The sequence below is a fragment of the Ranitomeya imitator genome, chromosome 3 (assembly GCF_032444005.1).
Source record: "Ranitomeya imitator isolate aRanImi1 chromosome 3, aRanImi1.pri, whole genome shotgun sequence".
NCBI classification, from domain to species: domain Eukaryota; kingdom Metazoa; phylum Chordata; class Amphibia; order Anura; family Dendrobatidae; genus Ranitomeya; species Ranitomeya imitator.
Window position 1 is genome coordinate 356,378,848 of NC_091284.1, and position 22,980 is coordinate 356,401,827.

General features: G+C 43.2%; 1 protein-coding gene across 3 annotated transcripts in view; it reads left to right on the forward strand.

Moving 5' to 3' along the window:
- The window catches only part of COL8A2 (collagen type VIII alpha 2 chain), a 425,675-nt gene that overhangs the window by 288,167 nt on the left and 114,528 nt on the right, over positions 1–22,980 (forward strand). Inside the window, exon 4 of one of the 3 annotated variants that reach the window (XM_069756855.1) lies at positions 20,601–20,744. The exons of the other annotated variants lie outside the window; for them this stretch is intronic. The gene's annotated coding sequence lies outside the window, so the exon portion shown is untranslated. The remainder of the gene's footprint in view (positions 1–20,600; positions 20,745–22,980) is intronic. 3 annotated transcript variants of the gene reach the window in all.

Here is a 22,980-nt window from a genome sequence, read left to right on the forward strand (position 1 = left end):
GTCGTCCGCCATTTACTAGCCAGACCCTGGCGCTAGTATTCTGTTAGGACTGGCGGAACGCACCAAGAAAGATGCGTTCGCAGTCCGGGGTCCACCGTGCAGGAGAAACCCTGCTGCTAGTAAATAGCAGACTATATGGCGGTACACTATAGTATATACACGTGGGTTCAACCTCACCCAGCGTGAAGGGAGCAATCCTGCTGCGTCACAGGATCGCGGCACCGCACCTAAAGCGCGAGCGAGCAGTCAGCGTACTTAACCCCAACTGGGATTGAAGTCCGATTAGACCCTCGCTGGCACTACACCACAACTGGGTGTGTAAGGAAACTAAGAATAAATATATAAATGCACAGGAGTGCGAGCAATGCCGCACTGACGGACGCCACCAACCACACTGGCTTGGGTATGGAAAGCGCAAGGCAAGCGCACGGCGCCGTACAGGCGGACACAGCAAGAGGACGCTGCAATGTGTGTTTCGTGCTGTTGGACAAGTCGGGCGCTAGATAGCAAACATACACCTTCCGCGAACAGACATTCAATAGGGAGGGTATTTTAAAGAGCGACTTTCACTCACAACACACACACATATTTACAAGACAATACTAGCGCATGGCCGTGCGGTCATGCGCAGTTTATATAGTTGCAGCACAGGAAGTGGCCACAGGACTTTTGCCCTTCCAAGACCTGTCAAGAGGACCAATGGAATGTGCCGCAGAGCCTGAGCACATGACCCTCGATCTCCAACGGGAGATCTTACCCTGGGCATGCTCAGTATGCGCAGACAAGGACTTAGTCCCAGAGAAGTCCGCTCGCTGCTGACCAGTACTGGCTTTAATGGCAGAGACTGGAGAAACAGCAGTAACTCTCAGAACAGAGTGAGAATGAGCAAGACGCTGGGACCGACGTCTTTGCTGAGCAGACTCCACTGCGGCTGGACAAGAATGGGAGACCGCAGCGGAGATGGCTCGAGATTCCCCCTGTGCAGAAGCGGGAACTCGACCCCTAACACCGTGTGCCTTCTTTTCTCGGAAGTTTTCACCTGCGGAACGCAATTATGATGTCGGCAATCGGGAGTTGTTGGCTATGAAGTGGGCATTTGAGGAGTGGCGACATTGGCTTGAGGGGGCCAAGCACCGTATTGTGGTCCTGACCGATCATAAGAATCTGATTTACCTCGAGTCTGCCAAACGACTGAACCCTAGACAGGCTCGATGGTCCCTGTTTTTCTCCCGTTTTGATTTTGTGGTCTCGTATCTTCCGGGTTCTAAGAATGTTAAGGCTGATGCCCTCTCTAGAAGTTTTTGCCTGATTCTCCTGGGGTCCTTGAGCCGGTCGGCATTCTGAAGGAAGGGGTGATTCTTTCTGCCATCTCCCCTGATTTACGATGGGCTCTTCAGGAATTTCAGGCTGATAAACCTGACCGCTGTCCAGTGGGGAAACTGTTTGTTCCTGATAGATGGACTAGTAAAGTGATTTCTGAGGTTCATTTTTCTGTGTTGGCTGGCCATCCTGGAATTTTTGGTACCAGAGATTTGGTTGGTAGGTCCTTTTGGTGGCCTTCTTTGTCGCGGGACGTGCGTTCTTTTGTGCATTCCTGTGGGACTTGTGCATGGGCCAAGCCTTGTTGTTCCCGTGCTAGTGGGTTGCTTCTGCCTTTGCCGGTCCCTGAGAGGCCTTGGACGCATATTTCTATGGATTTTATTTCAGATCTTCCGGTTTCCCAGAGGATGTCGGTTACTTGGGTGGTTTGTGATCGGTTTTCTAAGATGGTTCATTTGGTACCTTTGCCTAAATTGCCTTCCTCTTCTGATTTGGTTCCGTTGTTTTTTCAGCATGTGGTTCGTTTGCATGGCATTCCAGAGAATATTGTGTCCGATAGAGGTTCCCAGTTTGTTTCTAGGTTTTGGCGGGCCTTTTGTGCTAGGCTGGGCATTGATTTGTCTTTATCTTCCGCATTTCATCCTCAGACAAATGGCCAAACCGAGCGAACTAATCAGACTTTGGAAACTTATTTGAGATGCTTTGTGTCTGCTGATCAGGATGATTGGGTGGCTTTCTTGCCATTGGCCGAGTTTGCCCTTAATAATCGGGCTAGTTCTGCTACCTTGGTTTCGCCTTTTTTTGTAATTTTGGTTTTCATCCTCGTTTTTCTTCGGGGCAGGTTGAGCCTTCTGATTGTCCTGGTGTGGATTCTGTGGTTGACAGGCTGCAGCAAATTTGGGCTCATGTGGTGGACAATTTGGTGTTGTCTCAGGAGGAGGTTCAGCGTTTTGCTAACCGTCGTCGGTGTGTTGGTTCCCGGCTTCGGGTTGGGGATTTGGTCTGGTTGTCTTCCCGTCATGTTCCTATGAAGGTTTCTTCCCCTAAGTTCAAGCCTCGGTTTATTGGTCCTTATAGGATTTCTGAGATTATCAATCCAGTGTCTTTTCGTTTGGCCCTTCCAGCCTCTTTTTCCATCCATAATGTTTTCCATAGATCTTTGTTGGGGAAGTATGTGGTGCCCGTTGTTCCCTCTGTTGATCCTCCGGCCCCGGTGTTGATTGATGGGGAGTTGGAGTATGTGGTTGAGAAGATTTTGGATTCTCGTTTTTCGAGGCGGAAGCTTCAGTATCTTGTCAAATGGAAGGGTTATGGCCAGGAGGATAATTCTTGGGTTGTTGCCTCCAATGTTCATGCTGACGATTTGGTTTGTGCCTTTCATTTGGCTCATCCTGATCGGCCTGGGGTCTCTGGTGAGGGTTCGGTGACCCCTCCTCAAGGGGGGGGGTACTGTTGTGAATTCTGCTCTTGGGCTCCCTCCGGTGGTTATGAGTGGTAGTGCTGCTGTCTTTGGATCGCAGCATTTATCAGGTGTGTCCACTTATTGCAATTTGGACTGGGCTATTTAGTCTTGCTTGATCCTTTAGTCAGTGCCAGTTGTCCATTGTTTTTGGAGGATTCACATCCCTACCTGGTCTCTCCTGTTTTGCTGTTCTTTTCAACAAAGATAAGTTCTGGCTTTGTTTTTGCTGTCCACATGCTGTGGGCCTTATAGTTCAGTGCATTTACATGTTTTGTCTTGTCCAACTTTGTCTGTGTAGGGATTTTTTGCAGCCAAGCTGTATTATTATTATTATTATACATTTTTATAGCGCCATTTATTCCATGGCGCTTTACATGTGAATACGGGGCAAATATAGACAAATACATTAAACATGAGCAGATAACAAGGCACACGAGTACATAAGGAGGGAGGACCCTGCCCGCGAGGGCTCACAGTCTGCAAGGGGTGGGTGAGGATACACTAGGAGAGGGAAGAGCTGGCTGTGCGGCTGTTCAGTAGGTTGAGGATCACTGCAGGCTGTAGGCTTGTCGGAAGAGATGAGTCTTCAGGTTCTTTTTGAAGGTTTCTATGGTAGGCGCAAGTCTGATGTGTTGGGGTAGAGAGTTCCAGAGTATGGGGGAAGCACGGGAGAAGTCTTGGATGCGGTTATGGGAAGAAGAGATGAGAGGGGAGTAGAGAAGGAGGTCTTGGGAGGATCGGAGGTCGCGTGTAGGTAGGTACCGGGAGACCATGTCACAGATGTATGGAGGAGACAGGTTGTGGATGGCTTTGTATGTCAGTGTGAGGGTTTTGAACTGGAGTCTCTGGGCGATAGGAAGCCAGTGAAGGGCTTGACACAGGGGAGAGGCTGGGGAATAGCGGGGGGACAGGTGGATTAGTCGGGCAGCAGAGTGTAGGATGGATTGGAGTGGTGCCAGAGTATCTGTATCTCTGGAGATGCAGATATACCCTCCATGTCTTTAGTCAGATGTGGAGATTTGTATTTTCTGTAATGGATATTTTCTAGTGTTTTAATACTGACTGCATAGTACTCTGTCCTATTCTTTCTTTTTAGCTAGAAAGGCCTCCTTTGCTAAATCCTGATTTCAGTCTGCGTATGTCATTTCCCTCTCCTCTCACAGTCAATATTTGTGGGGGGCTGTCTATCCTTTGGGGATTTTCTCTGAGGCAAGATAGTTTTCCCGTTTCTATCTTTAGGGGAGGTTAGTTCTTAGGCTGTGTCGAGGTGTCTAGGGAGTGTTAGATACATCCCACGGCTACTTCTAGTTGCGGTGCTAAGTTCAGGGTCTGCGGTCAGTACAGGTACCACCTTCTCCAGAGTACGTCTCATGCTGCTCCTAGGCCACCAGATCATAACACCCGACACCCCTGCCGATCAGCTGTTATTGGTGTAGGTGGCTAACCGGAAGTACTTACTTGCGGAACTGGCCATCTACTTGTAGTGACTACTGCAGGGTACTAAACTTCCGTCTTCTACTGATTGGAATAGGAGATGGATGTGCAGTACCAGCCCTGGCCAGTGGCCACTACAAGTAGACATCTAGCTCCGCAAGTATTTCTGGTTGGCTGCCCCTATTATATTTATATAATGAATAGTTAAATATATACTGGTTATACTTTCAGTAGCATGGTGCCTTATTGCACTTAATCATGTATAACTCTTCTGTTTTTTTATTTTTTATGCACCAATATGTATAATATACTGTTGCTCTTGAAACCACTAAACTCCATGCAGATGTAGTCTTTTAAACTAACACAGGAAAGACATCATAGCACAGAAAGATCTGTATTGATGTAACAAAAGCCATTGAGTTCGGTCTGGAGCTATATTTTTCTATCTTTGTCATTTTAAGAAAGTCTACATCTGTAGGCCATTGCCAAGGAGTATGATGTGTGAAAGGGAACACCAGACTAATACATTTTATGTGCCCAACATGCTGCCAGAGGGCCACCAGCATAGATTTATGCATAGGCAGATCCCATTTCACATTCTTGCTAATTAAGAAATCATTGACAAAAAGTAGCATTATTGAATTTTTTGGAACAAGCAGGAACAAGCAGACAGTAAATCAGAATCTCCTAGTTTTCCACTAGTGTAACATGAAAATACATTTCTGGCCAATTAAAACAAGGGGAGAAATTAATGTATTTTATGGATAAGACTCACAAAGTCTTTATTCATGCACAAAATTCATAGATAATCTGTTTCAGTGGGCTTTACCTCGGTTTGTGCCCCATCTAAGGCAATATAAAGACAGCTTAGTGTATGAAGTAAAAAACATTTTCAATATTGCCACACTGGAAGAAGGACAATTATAAGCTTTATGGAGCCAGATGAACAGCTGGAGAGGAAAAAGACTCAGACCAAACCTATGGAATCATTTCTCATAACAGGAAAAAGATTATAAAGCACCTAAGGCTTGGCACACAATGGCCCTCTGGGCAGTCTGTGCACCTGCTGAGCAGAGCTAGTATCAAGGAAATCTCAAAATAGCATCTCACCTTAAGGGAAACTGTTAAGAATTTGGCACACAGTTGATCTATGTCTGCAATAATGACCTTCTTCTATGTTGGCTAACAACACGAGAGCAGAGTTATGATTTCCTCTAATACTCCTGGTGAACACTTCGCAAGAATATTTAAGAAACATCAGAGACTACAAATGCTTATACTAAGAACAAGGGCTAAGCACAACAGATGGCAACAGTGAAACAGTTGGAGTTTACGTATGAAAACATTTTGGGAGAAAAAAAATTGTCAACTATGGCTTGGTTTATATTAATTGCTTAGTTAAGTTTTCTAACAATGCAGAAAGAGTTGCTACTTTATACTATGGGTAAATCACCGAATTAGTTGTTGTTTCTTAAAGGGAATCTGTCACCACATTTCACCTATCTAAACTATTACTATAGGCATAAAGGCTATAGAATGCTGAAACAGTCCTCCCTGTATGCCTCATATCAGATGCCTTGTTGCTGAGAAATCATCTTTTATCACTTTGTATAAATGACCTCTTCCAGGCTCTGGGGGGATGGTGCTTGGAAATAACTCTGCCCCCAGAGCTTATTTTAAATGAAGGTGGCATTACCAGTGTGATGTGTAATGATTATCAGTGTGATGTGTAATGGTTATCAGTGTTACCAGTGTGATGTGTAATGGATGGATACCAGTGTTACCAGTCTGATGTGTAATGGTCTCTCTCTGCTCTCCTGATCTCACTGAAGATCTGTGTGTGATTATACCTGACACATCTGCAGGCTCCTCCCAGCTTCACCTTCCATCTCACAGGCTGACAGGGTTATTATTATTATTGATTATTATAATTCCATTTATTCCTTGGCACCTAAATGTGAAAATTGGTATACATAATAAAAAGGAGGAGAGAGGACCCTACCCGTGAGGGTTCACAAAGGATGGGTGAGGATGCAGTAGGTGAGGATAGAGCTGGTCATGTAGCGGTTTGGTGGTTACTGGAGGTGTTAAGCTTGTTGGAAGAGGTGGGTCCTCAGGTTCCTTTAGAAGGTTTCCACAGTAGGTGAGAGTCTGATATGTTGTGGTAGAGAGTTCCAGAGTTGGGGATGTACAGGAGAAATCTTGTATGCGATTGTGGGAATAAGAGGTAAGAGGGGAGTAGAGAAGGAGATCTTGTGAAGACCAGAGTAAGTACCGGGATGACGAGGTTACAGATGTATGGAGGAGACAGGTCATGGATGGCTTTGTACGTCATGGTTAGGGTTATGAACTGGAGTTTCTGGGTAATGGGGAGCCACTGAAAGGATTGACAGAAGGGAGAGACAGGGGAATAGTGGGAGTATAAGTGCATTAGTCAGGCAGCAGAATTTAGAATAGTTTGGAGGAATACAAGAGTGTTAGAGGGGAAGCCACAGAGCAGGAGGTTGCAGTAATCAAGGCAGGAGATGATAAGGGCATGCACTAGAGTTTTTGCAGATTCTTGGCTGAGGAATATATGGATCCGGGAAATATTTTTGAGTTGACGTCGGCAGAAAGTGGAAAGGGCTTGGATATGTGGTTTGAAGGAGAGATCAGAGTCAAGGATTACCCCGAGGCAGCGAGCTTGTGGGACTGGGGAGAGTGAGCAGCTATTTATTTTAATAGGTAGGTCTGTTGGAGGAGTCTAGTGAGATGGGGAAAGATAATGATAATGAAAGATAATAATGAATGTTATTGTTAAATGTTAGAAATCTAGCTGAGAAGAAGGATGAAATAGCGGACACACATTGTGGGATTTTGGTTAGTAGGGAGGTGATATCTGGTCCAGAGAGGTAGATCTGTGTGTCATCAGCATAGAGGTGATACTGAAAGCCATGAGGTTCTATGAGCTGTCCCAGGTCAAAGATGTAAATGGAGAAGAGCAGGGGCCCTAGGACTGAACCTTACGGGACTCCGATAGATAGGAGGCGAGGTGAGGTGAGGAGGTTGTGTGTGTGAATGGGAGATGCTGAATGTCCGGCCTGTTAGGTATGATGAGATCCAAGATAGGGCCAAGTCTGCGATGCAAAGAGATGAGAGGGTCTGTAGTATTAGGGAGTTGTTCACAGTGTCAAAGGCAGAGGACAGGTCCAGGAGGAGGAGGACAGAGTATTGTTGCTTGGTTTTGGCAGTTAGTAGGTTATTGGTGACTTTAGTTATGGCAGTTTCAGTGGAGTGATGAGGTCAGAAGCCAAATTGTAAGCAGTCGAAGAGGGAGCAGGAAGAGAGGTGGGAGGATAGTTCGAAATGGACATGTTGTTCCAGTAGTTTTGAGGCATAGGGGAGAAGTGATATAGGTGAGCCCCCGGTATTACCTGAAAGAGGAGAAAAAGACGTTAGATTATACTCACCCAGGGGCTGTCCCGCTGCTGGTCCGGTCGGATGGGTGTCTCTGGTCCGCTGCGGCACCTCCCATCTTCATTCCAAGACGTCCTCTTCTGATCTTCAGCCACGGCTCCGGTGCAGGTGTACTTTGTCTGCCCTGTTGAGGGCAGAACAAAGTACTGCGGTGCGCAGGCGCCGGGCCTCTCTGACCTTTCCAGCGCCTGCGCACTGCAGTACTTTGTTCTGCCCTCAACAGGGCAGACAAAGTACGCTTGCGCCGGAGCCGTGGCTGAAGATCAGAAGAGGACATCTTAGAATGAAGATGGGAGGCGCCGCAGTGGACCAGAGACACCCATCCGACCGGACCAGCAGCGGGACCGCCCCTGGGTGAGTATAATCTAACGTCTTTTTCTCCTCTTTCAGGTAACATCGGGGGCTTATCTACAGCATTACAGAATGCTGTAGATAAGCCCCTGATGCCGGTGGGCTTACCTCACCCGCGATTTTCGGGGTGACAGGTTCCCTTTAATAACTATGTTACTATCTACAGCTGAGTGTGGTTTGATTTTCTTCTATATACAGTACCACCAGTGTAGTCCTTCAAAGCTAAAACGGTTGTTTAACCCCTTTACCCCCAAGGGTGGTTTGCACATTAATGACCGGGCCAATTTTTACAATTCTGACCACTGTCCCTTTATGAGGTTATAACTCTGGAACGCTTCAACGGATCCCAGTGATTCTGACATTGTTTTCTCGTGACATATTGTACTTCATGACAATGGTAAAAATTATTTGATAGTACCTGCGTTTATTTGTGAAAAAAATGGAAATTTGGCGAAAATTATGAAAATTTCGCAATTTTCCAACTTTGAATTTTTATGCAATTAAATCACAGAGATATGTCACACAAAATACTTAATAAGTAACATTTCCCACATGTCTACTTTACATCAGCACAATTTTGGAACCAAAATTTTTTTTTGTTAGGGAGTTATAAGGGTTAAAAGTTGACCAGCAATTTCTCATTTCTACAACACCATTTTTTTTTAGGGACCACATCTCATTTGAAGTCATTTTGAGGGGTCTATATGATAGAAAATACCCAAGTGTGACACCATTCTAAAAACTACACCCCTCAAGGTGCTCAAAACCATATTCAAGAAGTTTATTAACCCTTCTGGTGCTTCACAGGAATTTTTTGAATGTTTAAATAAAAATGAACATTTAACTTTTTTTCACAAAAAATTTAATTCAGCTCCAATTTGTTTTATTTTACCAAGGGTAACAGGAGAAAATGGACCCCAAACATTGTTGTACAATTTGTCCTGAGTACGCCAATACCCCACATGTGGGGGTAAACCACTGTTTGGGCGCATGGCAGAGCTCGGAAGCGAAGGAGCGCCATTTGACTTTTCAATGCAACATTGACTGGAATTGAGATGGGACGCCATGTTTCGTTTGGAGAGCCCCTGATGTGCCTAAACATTGAAACCTCCCACAAGTGACACCATTTTGGAAAGTAGACCCCCTAAGGAACTTATCTAGAGGTGTGGTGAGCACTTTGACCCACCAAGTGCTTCACAGAAGTTTATAATGTAGAACCGTAAAAATAAAAAATCATATTTTTTCACAAAAATTATCTTTTCGCCCCCAATTTTTTGTTTTCCCAAAGGTAAGAGAAGAAATTGGACCCCAAAAGTTGTTGTACAATTTGTCCTGAGTACGCTGATAGCCCATATGTGGGGGTAAACCACTGTTTGGGCGGATGGGAGAGCTCAGAAGGGAAGGAGCGCCGTTTGACTTTTCAATGCAAAATTGACAGGAATTGAGATGGGACGCCATTGGGACTTTGACCCACCAAGTGCTTCACAGAAGTTTATAATGCAGAGCCGTAAAAATAAAACAAAATTTTTTTCTCACAAAAATTATTTTTTTAGCCCCCAGTTTTGTATTTTCCCGAGGGTAACAGGAGAAATTGGACCCCAAAATTTGTTGCCCAATTTGTCCTGAGTGCGATGATACACCATATGTGGGGGGAACCACTGTTTGGGCACATGGGAGGGCTCGGAAGGGAAGGAGTGCCATTTGAATGAGGACTTAGATGGAATGGTCTGCAGGTGTCACATTGCATTTGCAGAGCCCCTAATGTACCTAAACAGTAGAAACCTCCCACAAGTGACACCATTTTGGAAACTAGACCCCCTAAGGAACTCATCTAGATGTGTTGTGATAGCTTTGAACCCCCAAGTGTTTCACTACAGTTTGTAACGCAGAGCCGTGAAAATTTAAAAAAAAAATCTTTCCCCCAAAATTATTTTTTAGCCCCCAGTTTTGTATTTTCCCGAGGGTAAGAGGAGAAATTCGACCCCAAAAGTTGTTGTCCAAATTGTCCTGAGTACGCTGATACCCCGTATGTTGGGGGGAACCACCGTTTGAGCGCATGGCAGAGCTCGGAAGGGAAGGAGCGCCATTTGGGATGCAGACTTAGATGGAATGGTCTGCAGGCGTCACATTGCGTTTGCAGAACCCCTAATGTACCTAAACAGTAGAAACCCCCCACAAGTGACCCCATATTGGAAACTAGACCCCCCAGGGAACTAATCTAGATGTGTTGTGAGAACTTTGAACCCCCAAGTGTTTCACTACAGTTTATAACGCCGAGCCGTGAAAATAAAAAATCTTTTTTTTTCCCACAAAAATTATTTTTTAGCCCCCAGTTTTGTATTTTCCCAAGGGTAACAGGAGAAATTGGACCCCAAAAGTTGTTGTCCTATTTGTCCTGAGTACGCTGATACCCCATATGTTGGGGTAAACCCCTGTTTGGGCACACGGGAGAGCTCGGAAGGGAAGAAGCACTGTTTTACTTTTTCAACGCAGAATTGGCTGGAATTGAGATCGGACGCCATGTCACGTTTGGAGAGCCCCTGATGTGCCTAAACAGTGGAAACCCCCAATTATAACTGAAACCCTAATCCAAACACACCCCTAACCACACCTCAAACCCTGACACACCCCTAACCCTAATCCCAACCCTATTCCCAACTGTAAATGTAATCTAAACCCTAACTGTAACTTTAGCCCCAACCCTGACTTTAGCCCCAACCCAAACTGTAGCCCTAACCCTAGCCCTAACCCTAACCCTAACCCTAGCCCTAACCCTAGCCCTAACCCTAGCCCTAACCCTAACCCTAGCCCTAACCCTAACCCTAGCCCTAACCCTAACCCTAGCCCTAACCCTAGCCCTAACCCTAGCCCTAACCCTAGCCCTAGCCCTAGCCCTAACCCTAGCCCTAACCCTAGCCCTAACCCTAATGGGAAAATGGAAATAAATACATTTTTTTAATTTTTCCCTAACTAAGGGGGTGATGAAGGGGGGTTTGATTTACTTTTATAGCAGGTTATTTAGCGGATTTTTATGATTGGCAGCCGTCACACACTGAAAGACGCTTTCTATTGCAAAAAATATTTTTTGTGTTACCACATTTTGAGAGCTATAATTTTTCCATATTTTGGTCCACAGAGTCATGTGAGGTCTTGTTTTTTGCGGGACGAGTTGACGTTTTTATTGGTAACATTTTCGGGCATGTGACATTTTTTGATCGCTTTTTATTCCGATTTTTGTGAGGCAGAATGACCAAAAACCAGCTGTTCATGAATTTCTTTTGGGGGAGGCGTTTATACCGTTCCGCGTTTGGTAAAATTGATAAAGCAGTTTTATTCTTCGGGTGAGTACGATTACAGAAACACCTCATTTATATAATTTTTTTATGTTTTGGCACTTTTATACGATAAAAACTATTTTATAGAAAAAATAATTATTTTTGCATCGCTTTATTCTCAGGACTATAACTTTTTTATTTTTTTGCTGATGATGCTCTATGGTGGCTCGTTTTTTGCGGGACAAGATGACGTTTTCAGCGGTATCATGGTTATTTATATCTGTCTTTTTGATCGCGTGTTATTCCACTTTTTGCTCAGCGGTATGATAATAAACCGTTGTTTTTTGCCTCGTTTTTTTTTTTTTTTTTACGGTGTTTACTGAAGGGGTTAACTAGTGGGCCAGTTTTATAGGTCGGGCCGTTAGGGACGCGGCGATACTAAATATATGTACTTTTATTGTTTTTTTTTTTTTTATTTAGATAAAGAAATGTATTTATGGGAATAATATTTTTTTTTTTTTCATTATTTTGGAATATTTTTTTTATTTTTTTTTACACATTTGAAAAATGTTTTTTAAACTTTTTTACTTTGTCCCAGGGGGGGACATCACAGATTGGTGATCTGACAGTTTGCACAGCACTCTGTCAGATCACCGATCTGAGAGCAGTGCAGGCTGCTTCACAGTGCCTGCTCTGTGAAGCCACCTCCCTCCCTGCAGGACCCGGATCCGCGGCCATCTTGGATCCAGGGCTCGAGCAGGCAGGGAGGGAGGTAAGACCCTCGCAGCAACGCGATCACATTGCGTTGCTGCGGGGGGCTCAGGGAAGCCCGCAGGGAGCCCCCTCCCTGCGCGATGCTTCCCTGCACCGCCGGCACATCGCGATCATCTTTGATCGCGGTGTGCCAGGGGTTAATGTGCCAGGGGCGGTCCATGACCGCTCCTGGCACATAGTGCCGGATGTCAGCTGCGATAGGCAGCTGACACCCGGCCGCGATCGGTGGCGCTCCCCCCGTGAGCGCCGCCGATCGCACTGGACGTACTATCCCGTCCATGGTCATGGGGGCCCACCCCACCTCGACAGGATAGTACGTCCGATGTCAGAAAGGGGTTAAGGAAAAAGTAAATATGCTGTTTTATATAAGAACATTGACATTTTCTGCTTCTTATGTCAGCTGGGTGTGATTTACATAAGACCCCAATAAAATGCTTTAGCATTCTAGCTAGTTTCCAGCATTCCAGTGGTGGTGTTAAGACCTCCTCTTTATATAATTTTTCTATAAAAAAAAAAAAGAAATAATAATGTCGCAAAAAGTTTAATCACTTCATATGGACCACACTTATCCATAAACAACTTAGTAAATCATTAACAGTATTTGCATTTTGTTATCAAACTTAATACATAGGGCTTATTGTCTTAATGACCCTTAACCCCTTCATGCCACAGAAAATATCCATGTTTTCCTCCCCTTTTTCCACTCTTTTATTTCCACATTAACATATGAGGGCTTGTTTTTTGCGGAACAAGTTGCACTTTTAAATGTCACCATATATTTTACCATATAGCGTACTGGAAAAAGGGAAAAAAAAATCCAAGTGCGGCAAAAAAACACAATTCTGACATTGTCTTTTGAGAATTGTTTTTACAGAGTACATTTTGTGGTAAAAAAATGGCCATCCTATATGATTCTCCTCAACAATGCGATTACAGCGACACCAAACATGTCCAGTTTGTTTTATTATTTTAGTGGTGAGAAAAAAACAGAAATTTGCAAAAAAACATTTTTGGGGTCGTGTCACCATTTTTCAAGACCCGTAGCATTTTTAGTTTTCAACCAATAGAGTTTTGTGGTAGCTTATTTTTTGCTGGGTGAGATGTTTTTATTAGTACCATGTTGGGATAGATGTGACTTTTTGATCTTTTGTTACAGCCTTTTTTGTGGAATTGCAGTAACGAAAAAGATGTAATTTGGGCGTTTTTGAATTTGTCAAGGCACATAATGCATCACCCGGCACAACAATCGTAAGTGTAGGTGTAGTGAAAGTCATCTGGTGTTATTGTGCTGAGTGCATGACAACTAAGAATGCTGAAATGGAGTGGAATTGCAGTCGGCAGATCCTTCCTATAAGGCCGGGGTCACGCTTGCGAGTGTGATGCGAGAAACTCGCACGTGTCTCTTGCATCAATACCCGACGCTGCCGCCAGCACCCGGACCGGAGCGTGCGGCTGCATGTATTTTAATGACTGCAACCACATAGATGTGTGATCTACCTAATCAATTGTTGTTGCAAAATGCAATGTATAGGTTGCACGACTCTGGAACTACACAACCATTTAAATACTTAGAGAAAGTACTTACTTGCAGCATATCCAATCATTGCACTCTGAAGCATAATGGCAATTTTTCCTGCTTTTCCATTTAACATATGGATCATGTGATGGCAAAACATTCCAATAGTTTTCAGACATTTTGTAGACCGGAAGTTTTTGGATATACAGCTCTGGCAAAAATTAAGAGACCACGGCAAAATGTACAGTTTGTCTGATTTTTCTCTGTATAGATATATTTTTGAGTAAAATGTAAATTGTTCTTTTAATCTATAAACTTCTGACAACATGTCTCCAAATTTCCAAGTAATAAATTTTGTATTTTTTTCCGACAAAGAAAAATGGTCAAAATAAAAAAAAACAACAACAATGCTTTCAGACCTCAAATAATGCAAATAAAACAAGTTCATAATCATTTAGAAACAACAATACTAATGTTTTACCTCAGGAAGAGTTCAGAAATCAATATTTTGTGGTATATCCATGATTTTTAATCACAGCTTTCATGCATCTTGGCATGCTTTCCACCAGTCTTTCACACTGCTTCTGGCGCAAAAATGTAAGCAGTTCTTCTTTGTTTGATGGCTTGTGACTATCTATCATCCTCTTGATTACATTCCAGAGGTTTTCAATGGGGATCAGGTCTGGAGATTGGAATGCCCATGACAGGGTTTGATGTAGTGGTCTCTTAGGTTTTGCCAGAGCTATATATCACTATCTATTGCCATAGGATCCTTAATGTTATTTCTATATTTCATCAATATACTATATCACTATACTGTTAACACGTTCATCTACTATATAATTGTCTAAGGGTCACTTCCATCTGTCTGTCTGTCTGTCACAGATATTCATCGGTCACGGCCTCTGTCTGTCATGGAAATCTAAGTCGCTGATTGGTCATGGCAAAACGCCCACAACCATTGCCACGACCAATCAGTGATGGCCATAATCTGGCAGCGAAATGGCCACTGCTTTACTGCCCTGCAGTCAGCGCTGAGCGCTCACACAGGGTTAATGCCAGCGTTAATGGACCGCGGTGTAACGCACTCCGTTAACGCAGCTATTAACCCTGTGTGACCAACTTTTTACTATTGATGCTGTGTATGCAGCATCAATAGTAAAAAGATCTAATGTTACAAATAATAATAAAAAAAAGGTTATTCTCACCCTCCGACGTCGCGCGCTGTCCTTGGCAATGCACGCGGCAGGTTTCGGTGCCAAGGATGCTATGCGAGAAGTGCCTGTCATGACGTCGCGGTCATGTGACCGCGACGTCATCACAGGTCCTGTGCTCATACCAACCCTGGGACCGGAAGCTGCCACGTGCACCGCACACAGGCGCCAGGACTTCAAGGGGCCTTCGGAAGGTGAGTATATGTTTATTTTTTATTTTAAGTCTTTTTTAACCACGCATATGGTGCCCACATTGCTATATACTACGTGGGCTGTGTTACATACTGCGTGGGCTCTGTTATATACTACATCTCTGCTATATACTATGTAGCTGGGCAACATACAATGTGACTGTGCAATATACAATGTGCTCTGTGTTATATACTACGTAGCTGTGCAATATACTATGTGACTGTGTCGGTTCTGTTATATACTACGTCGACTGTGCAATATACTACGTGGCTCTGTTATATACTACGTGGCTGTGCAATATACTACGTAGCTATGCAATATACTACATGCCGCTACAATATACTACGTGGCTATGTTATATACTACGTGGCTCTGCTATATACTACGTCGCTGACCAATATACTACATAGCTGTGCAATACACTACGTAGCTGTGCAATACACTACATGATTTTGTTATATACTACGTGCCTGTGCAATATACTACGTAGCTCTACAATATACTACGTGGCTATGTTACATACTACGTGGCTCTGCTATATACTACGTGGCTGACCAATATACTACATACCTGTGCAATACACTGCGTGGCTATGTTATATACTACTTGGCTGTGTTACAGACTACGTAGCTCTGTTATATACTACGTAGCTATGTTAGATACTACGTCGGTTGTGTTATATACTACGTCACTGTGCAATATAGTACGTAGTCTGTGCTGTATACTACCTACATATTCTAGAATACCCGATACGTTAGAATCGGGCCACCATCTAGTTTTACTTATATCCATCATATCACATTTTATCATTTTTCTTAATTGACAACATTTCTGTTATAATGATGATGTTCTCTTTCTCCGTCTGTTTCATAATATTTTGACACTTTCCTCAGTTATCTACCATACAGTTACCATATGATTCTATTTTTGCATATACACACAGTTACCATTGGGGACACGGAATGTCCTTCTCAGCACCTTGGCAAATATAAGGCTAAATTGAATAGTAATTTGCAATCCTCCTTCCTTTCATCCCTTCCAGGCTTCTGTAGTTTATGGAATGACATTCTGGTAACAAAGTACGCTGATTAGTTGTCCTTTATATGTACCATGAAATTTCCTAATTGGTCGCTCCAGGCTTCAGTAGGTAACGTCCTGCCTCTAGTCATCCTGGCAACTGGGTACATTAGCAACTGTTCCTTATACTATATCCTGTTTGTGCAATTTGGAGTCGAAACTACAGTAATAATAGGATGATTACTAAAAATTATATTAAACACCTCTTAAAAATCGGGCAACTCATATGTGTGTTATGGGATTCAAATGTGTTTTTGCCAAAATATTGTTTTAACTACTTAAATTTATCCTCCTTATAAGGATTTTGTTTTTATAGTTGATTGGAATTAATTTATTTTCATTTACTCATATATGGCAATATGATCCTGGTTTTTTGGTCCCAGCTGACTGGCACGTTCTTGCTCTTTGGAGCCTTATTTTCTTTGAAATATTGGCCACACGATGAAGGCGCTGAGTCGGCTCTGAAACATGTAGTGTTTTTATTCTTTATATTTTTTTTTTTATAAAGAAATGCTATTGTGCTTCTGAAACCCATTGAGACATGTGAAAGCTGAAACTGCCTGATTGTGTCTTTTGCACTCCTGTTCTTCTGTACCTCCATGCAACCTCCTGATATATAGAGCAACAGTGCCTTGCAAGTGACAGTGTACAGTTTACACTCATATTTCATTCCATTGGCTCCTCTGAGTTTGGCATTTTCTTTTTTAAAGATCTTGTTCCAGAGATACGAGGCTTTTTAGTTAGTGCTATTTTTTCTGTTTTTGTACCTAGGGAACGTTGCTCACAGAATTCTCTTGGGGGGGGCATCTTTAGGCTGCTCTGCATTATTATACTGTGAGCCACACCCCCTTGTACTTTATAAAGACCAGAAAATGTAGTACTAAATTTACAAGTCCCATATTTCAAGGAACCCCATTGTAAAATGCAAAACTCTGGGAAGCAGCCGTAATAAAATAAGTGCAAAACTTGGTCACTTTTGACATGGTGACCGGTCCTCTTCAAGTGGCGGTCCTGTAAATATCACTACATGATGACTATTCTATGTTCCGTTCCGTCTTGGGATGCTGGTTAAGCTTTGCTTTGCTACTTCTCTTGGTTAAAGTGCTAATTCAATCACGATATAAGTTTAATTACTTATTTATTTTTGTTAACAGCGGAGATCCCCTTCAAATACATATGTGTATATTTGTGTATGTGATTATGTTTGACAAATGTTTAACTTAAATCGACTTGTCGGCTGTCATTTGCTTGTTAAACAAGTTACTAACATTTAAAGCCCCAGACTCTTAGACAGTAGAAAAATATTTTCCTTTTTCTGATTTTGCCAATTCCCCACATGTGCTCCCTCGTCTCCTTCTTTTCTTTTCATCAAAGTCTCTGGCGGGCTCCAATTTCAGAGAGATATTGATGTAAAATAATTTTACTGCTGGGGGGGCCTCCTGCTTGAAAGAAAATGAGATCTATGTTTATATTCTCTCACCATAGAGTTTATTACAAATTAAAGTAAATGATCTGCTTGAAACATTAGCAATTTTTAGGCTAGGGGCCAGAGAGTATCACTGCATCTGCTTGGCTACAGTGGGCAAGGGTCAAGGAGTGAGACAGCTTCCGGCGCACCTTTTCTTTAATTCTTTAACTTTATCTCAACATTCGCGGTACTTTAAATAATGGCAGCAACTTGGCATATGTGTGAAGCCCTGGTGTTAGAGCAAAAATATTTGAGTTTGTAGAATCTGGAAAGTGTTCAGACCCAGTTAACACGACAGAACAGAAGCTCAAGCAAATTTGGCTGACACTTCTGACTCCTGGAGCTGATGGGATACCTGGTCAGAGCCTCAAACAGTCTTTAATTCTATCCTATGGCCAGGGGTCAACTATACTATAATATCCATACTCAAATATACATTAATACTCATTTATACTGTAAATACTCAGTGCTAAGTTGCTCATTATGTCCAGACTGAAAATGTTTGTTGTGATAGTCATATTTTAATTTCCTCAATGAGTGAAAAAAAACTTTTAATACATCTTAAATGATTCCAAGTAATATGAGATTTAACACGCTGGTCTTGATGAGGAGTATGCTGGAGTCAGAAGTTCCTGATTAATGAAGAGACATAAGCCTCTTCATGAATCAGGAGCATTGAAAGAGTAGAGTATGCATCCGTATGCGCCTCATCACATTCTCTTTGTGGTATAGTGTGGCACCCCAGGAGTCCGGTTGTCAGAGTGGCATTGCCTTCCTCAGGGGGGGTGATGCCATGCCTGGAAGCAAGAGGAGTCCCCTTTCCAGGTAATTTTAGCATACAACACCTTTCCTGACTCCAGACCAGAAGGGGGAGCTCTAACACCTGTTTTATGGGAAATTCCCTATAAATTCTGGCCTGGAGGCGGGGTTAGTCAGTTCAGTGTCAGAGAGTAGATAGTGAAGGAGGAAGAGGCAAGAAGTGAGGAGAAACTGGGGGATCGGAGCTGAGGCTGAGCTCACCCCAGGACTAAGTGCTGAAGACTGGACACTGGAGTCCATGTTTGTGTGGGAACTTCAGGCCCCACAATCAAATCCAGAGAACAGGAGATTGCAGGTCTGCTGGCCCCAGCTGACACCCGAAGCCACAGCAGCATACCAGAGCTCGGAGTCAACACGAGGGAGTGACACCTGGAACAGGCTCAAGCTGCCTGCCGTGCGGGTAGTGTTTCACTTAGTGGACAGACTGAGAAAGGGACTTGAGGAGAACTAAAATCACCAAGCACCCAGAGAACAGCGCAGTAGGAAGGCCTCCAACCCCACCTGGCTAGGGGGACTCTGAATTGCTTCCAGGCTGCCCGGATCTTCATCACCAGCTGTGAATTGTGCCCCAGACTGCACCTTCAACCTGACATTAAAGGTAAAGAAACTACAGTCCTTGTGTCCTCTAGTTATTCCTGCACCCTCAGTTCTGCACCCCAACATCCACAAGTCCCTTACCAAAACTGTACGGGTAGTCCTGGGGCCCCGCTCCACCTGTGGGGATCAGAATCATCCCAGCTGCATCACCATCATCCCCAGCGGTCCCTTTAAGCAGCGTCGGCCATCCCTGGCTGAGTACCACAGGTGGCGTCATGAATAATCCCTTTTCCTATATAAACTTTATGCCTTTCCATCATGCATTCCTTTTAATTGCGCACCCAGGGCCACAGACCGGGTCACCGCTGCCGTGACCACCCCTTTAAGAGCCGTGCGAGTACCCCATGGCCCTAGCGGGTGTTGCAATAGCGAACACTGCCGTTTGGCCGAACTGGGCAAAGATGGCGTGTCAACGTCAAAAGGAACACAAACTTTAGTGCTTCCTTGAGTTTCACCAAAATCATGCAACGTTTCAACATTTTCTACATAAAATATTTAATGATTCAGGCCCTGTATGACTGGAAAATTAACTCATTCTGCAGTACAAAAGTTCGGCTTTGCTGGTAAAAGTTTGTCTGATAATGAGTTTTCTATCTTATTCTAATGTCAACCAGCAAAAATGTGAAAGCAGTTGCAGACTATAACAGAGTCTCATTCTCTTGATAAGCACAAAATACCGTAATGGCAAACAAACTATTTGCCATTATACACAATTGAAACTGATGTTGTCTTGCCTACAAAACAGACTCGATTAGTGCACACTGCCATTTTTTCCACACTGTCCATATGGAAAATCCCTCAAGTGCACAAGCAAACATTGGATAGCACTAGTCCAAATTATACATTGGCTCGCCAATGTTAGCAAACCCTAAAGCTTAAAATGCACCACATTTGATGGATAGAAGATTGTCATTTCTTAGGCCGATTTCGCATGTCCTGATATTTCTGGGACCGGAAAAACCAGTACTGGTGTCAGTATGGCCATGTGTGTAATACTTATGGCACATGTGTGGCAACCATGTGCTGCCCGTATGCCGCATCAGTACCACACGGACGGACACTACAGTGAGCGCTGTTCACCGGCGTCGGGTGCTGAAGATGGCTCTCATCATTCTCCCCTGCTCTGCCAGTGATAAGCATGAGCAGGGGAGAATGATGAGAGTTGTATTCAAGTGAGAACAATGACAGCAGGCAGCGGCTGATGGGACTAATACTCCCATCAGCCTACGCCTGCTGCCGCAAATAAGAGTGACAGCAGTGACAGCAGGAGGGGAACCTCTGGATTTTATAAAAATTATTTATTTACAGTAAATTCTTACCTCATTTCTTTTTTTTTTTTTTTAGACAAAAAGGGTATGTCCCCTAAGCACCATCTTAGCAGTGGCCCAAAATGAGTTAATGTCATCCAAGTCTTCCAAGCTATCCTCCATGAAAGTCTCCCACCAAGCAGTTACATAGCATTTGAAGTCATCTGAAGTATAAAGATATGAGGGAAAACGCCAATGAGGGTAGTACTCCCTCTTTGAGCTTAATTAATACGAAGGTAGCTTATCTCTTCAAGATGGACTGGATAGAGTCTATACTGAATAAAGAAAAATACACTGAATGGTTTTTCTTTACATGGTCTTCTTTTATTAATACTCAGACATTATCTATACGCCAGGCGACTCATGGTTGCTTCCAATTCAAAGACTGGTACATGAGACAGCAAATGGATGACAGAACTCCTGTTAGGCTTGATTGATGATATTTTATGAAGATGCAGGTGTGAGTGCGGGTGAGGGGGAGGGTAAGTTGGTTATAATTATAATACACTGTCTACTGTTTAAAAGTACTGTACAATTCTATTTGTTGGATCTTCTCTGATGCTTTTGAACAATGTTTGTACTCTGTTTACTGTTCAATAAAGATGGTTTAAAAAAATAAAAAAAACAAAAAAACAACAATATCCCTCACCTGTCCGTTGTTCTGTTCTATGCCGTAATCGATGTCTGTGGGATAAAAAGGTTGCAACCTGAACGGTGCCAAGATGCGACTGTCCAGGCTGATAAAATCACTGGTGAATGAGCTGCTGCGATCACAGCATCAGTGACTAGCGGTGAGGTCATTGAGGTTACTACTGGTCACTGAGGCTAAATTCCCAGCTGGGCTGGACTGTGGTGACCTCAGTGAGTTCCCCTCTAGCACCAATGTGAAAAAGTCTCATGGTGTAGAGGCAAGATCACCACAGTTCACCGGGAGAATTTCACTGCAGTTAATTTGAACTGCGGTGAACTTGCCTCTACACTGTGAGACTTTCTCACAGTGCTAGCGGGGATCTCACCGAGGTCACTGCAATTCAGTCCAGCTGAGAGCAGTAGTCCCATCAGCTGACACCAGTGACCAGAGGTACACTTTATACCTCCGGTCACAGCTGTGGAAATCGCGGCTGTCTGACCAGCATTGATGATTTTACCGCCGATCAGAAGCAGTGTTTGCCGCACTGTCATGCACATGACAACGCAACAAACACCTGGTGTTCAGGGGGCCGAACCCAAACAGTAACACGGACTTCCTTTGAAGTCTGTGTTTGGTGTCTGTGCCCGAAAAGTAGGTGTTCAGTACAGACGCCAAACTTTACTGTTCGGGTTCGCCCATCTCTAAAAGAGACAAGACAAATTATGGAATATTTTTACATATCGATTGCTTTCTTTTACCCAATCATAAAATAGAAGTACAGGTCTGTTTTCATACCTCTTGTGAGCCCAGTGCCTGATTAGAAAATAGCAAAAGGTTTAGATTAGATTTAAGGAGAAGTGCCAGCAGACACAATGTAAAAAAACAAATTATGTGGCTACACCACAAACAAAGAGAAGTTGCTGAAGAAGCTAATGGACTGAAACAAAGTGTTGAGTTCAAGAAGGTCTGATAGCTTGGCAGGTTAAAGAGAGTGGGAGAAAGCTAGTTAGACAGTCATAAGCAGGAGAGTCAGGCAAGGTCTTCTGTATTACAGAGGTGTCTGTTGTAGAAACGCATGTTTTCCTACTCCCTTATTTCACATATTTTTTACCCTGTGATATGTGTAAAAGTATATATTTTGGGCCTCTTCCTACTGCTGGTATTCAAACAATTGCCAGCTTTGGCTCCCCAAATATAACACAGACTTTTCCCAGATGTAATATTTAAATCACTACAAGTGTGCTTTAAAAACTTAAAAACACTCATACATTTCTACACCTCCACCCGACAGGGCTGTAAAGGCATTTTAACCACATCTATGACTTGGATAAATGCTTTTATTCTCAAACATAAGCAAACAGGATTTACGGACTTTAGAATAAGAGTCAGGCAGTGTCTAAAAAGTAGACTATGAATTTTATTACTAAGTGTCAAAGAACGTAAAACGCAGACAGATTTGTTAAGGGTTGCCAATTTTGTACAGTACATGTCTAAGTATCAAAAACAGACAATTAGTGGCCATAATATACATGTGTGACCAAACAGGACAGGACCCCTTCGTTCCAAAGACTCTACAAATACTGCATAATCTGCCGCTATGGATCTATGTCCTTAGTGCAGTGAAAACTTTCTAAAATACAAACTCTATGAAACGACCACTTGGCCATCCACATGATGACATAATCTTAAGGAAAAAAAATCATCAGACCACGGGACATTGTTTCATTGCTTCATGGTCCAAATCTAATACTCAAGTAGTCAATTACCCATTTTAGCAATGGACAGGGGTCAACCTGGGAACTTTGAACGGCATGTTGCTACGCATCCAATTTTGAAAAAGCTGCAATGTTCTGGTGCATTTTTATCATAGCCAGCTTTGTGTTAGAACACTTCTTTAGTAAGATCAAACCAGCTGTGCTAGCTTTTATTCTCAACACACAACAGTGAGCCTTGGGTGCCTATAATCCTACCACTGGTTCTTTGGTTGTTATTCCAAATTTTCTATGGTCACTACACTTTCTCATTTTACATCTTCTACCTCATTGGTTTTCATCAACTAGACTCATTCATATGCAGCGGGTGAAGTA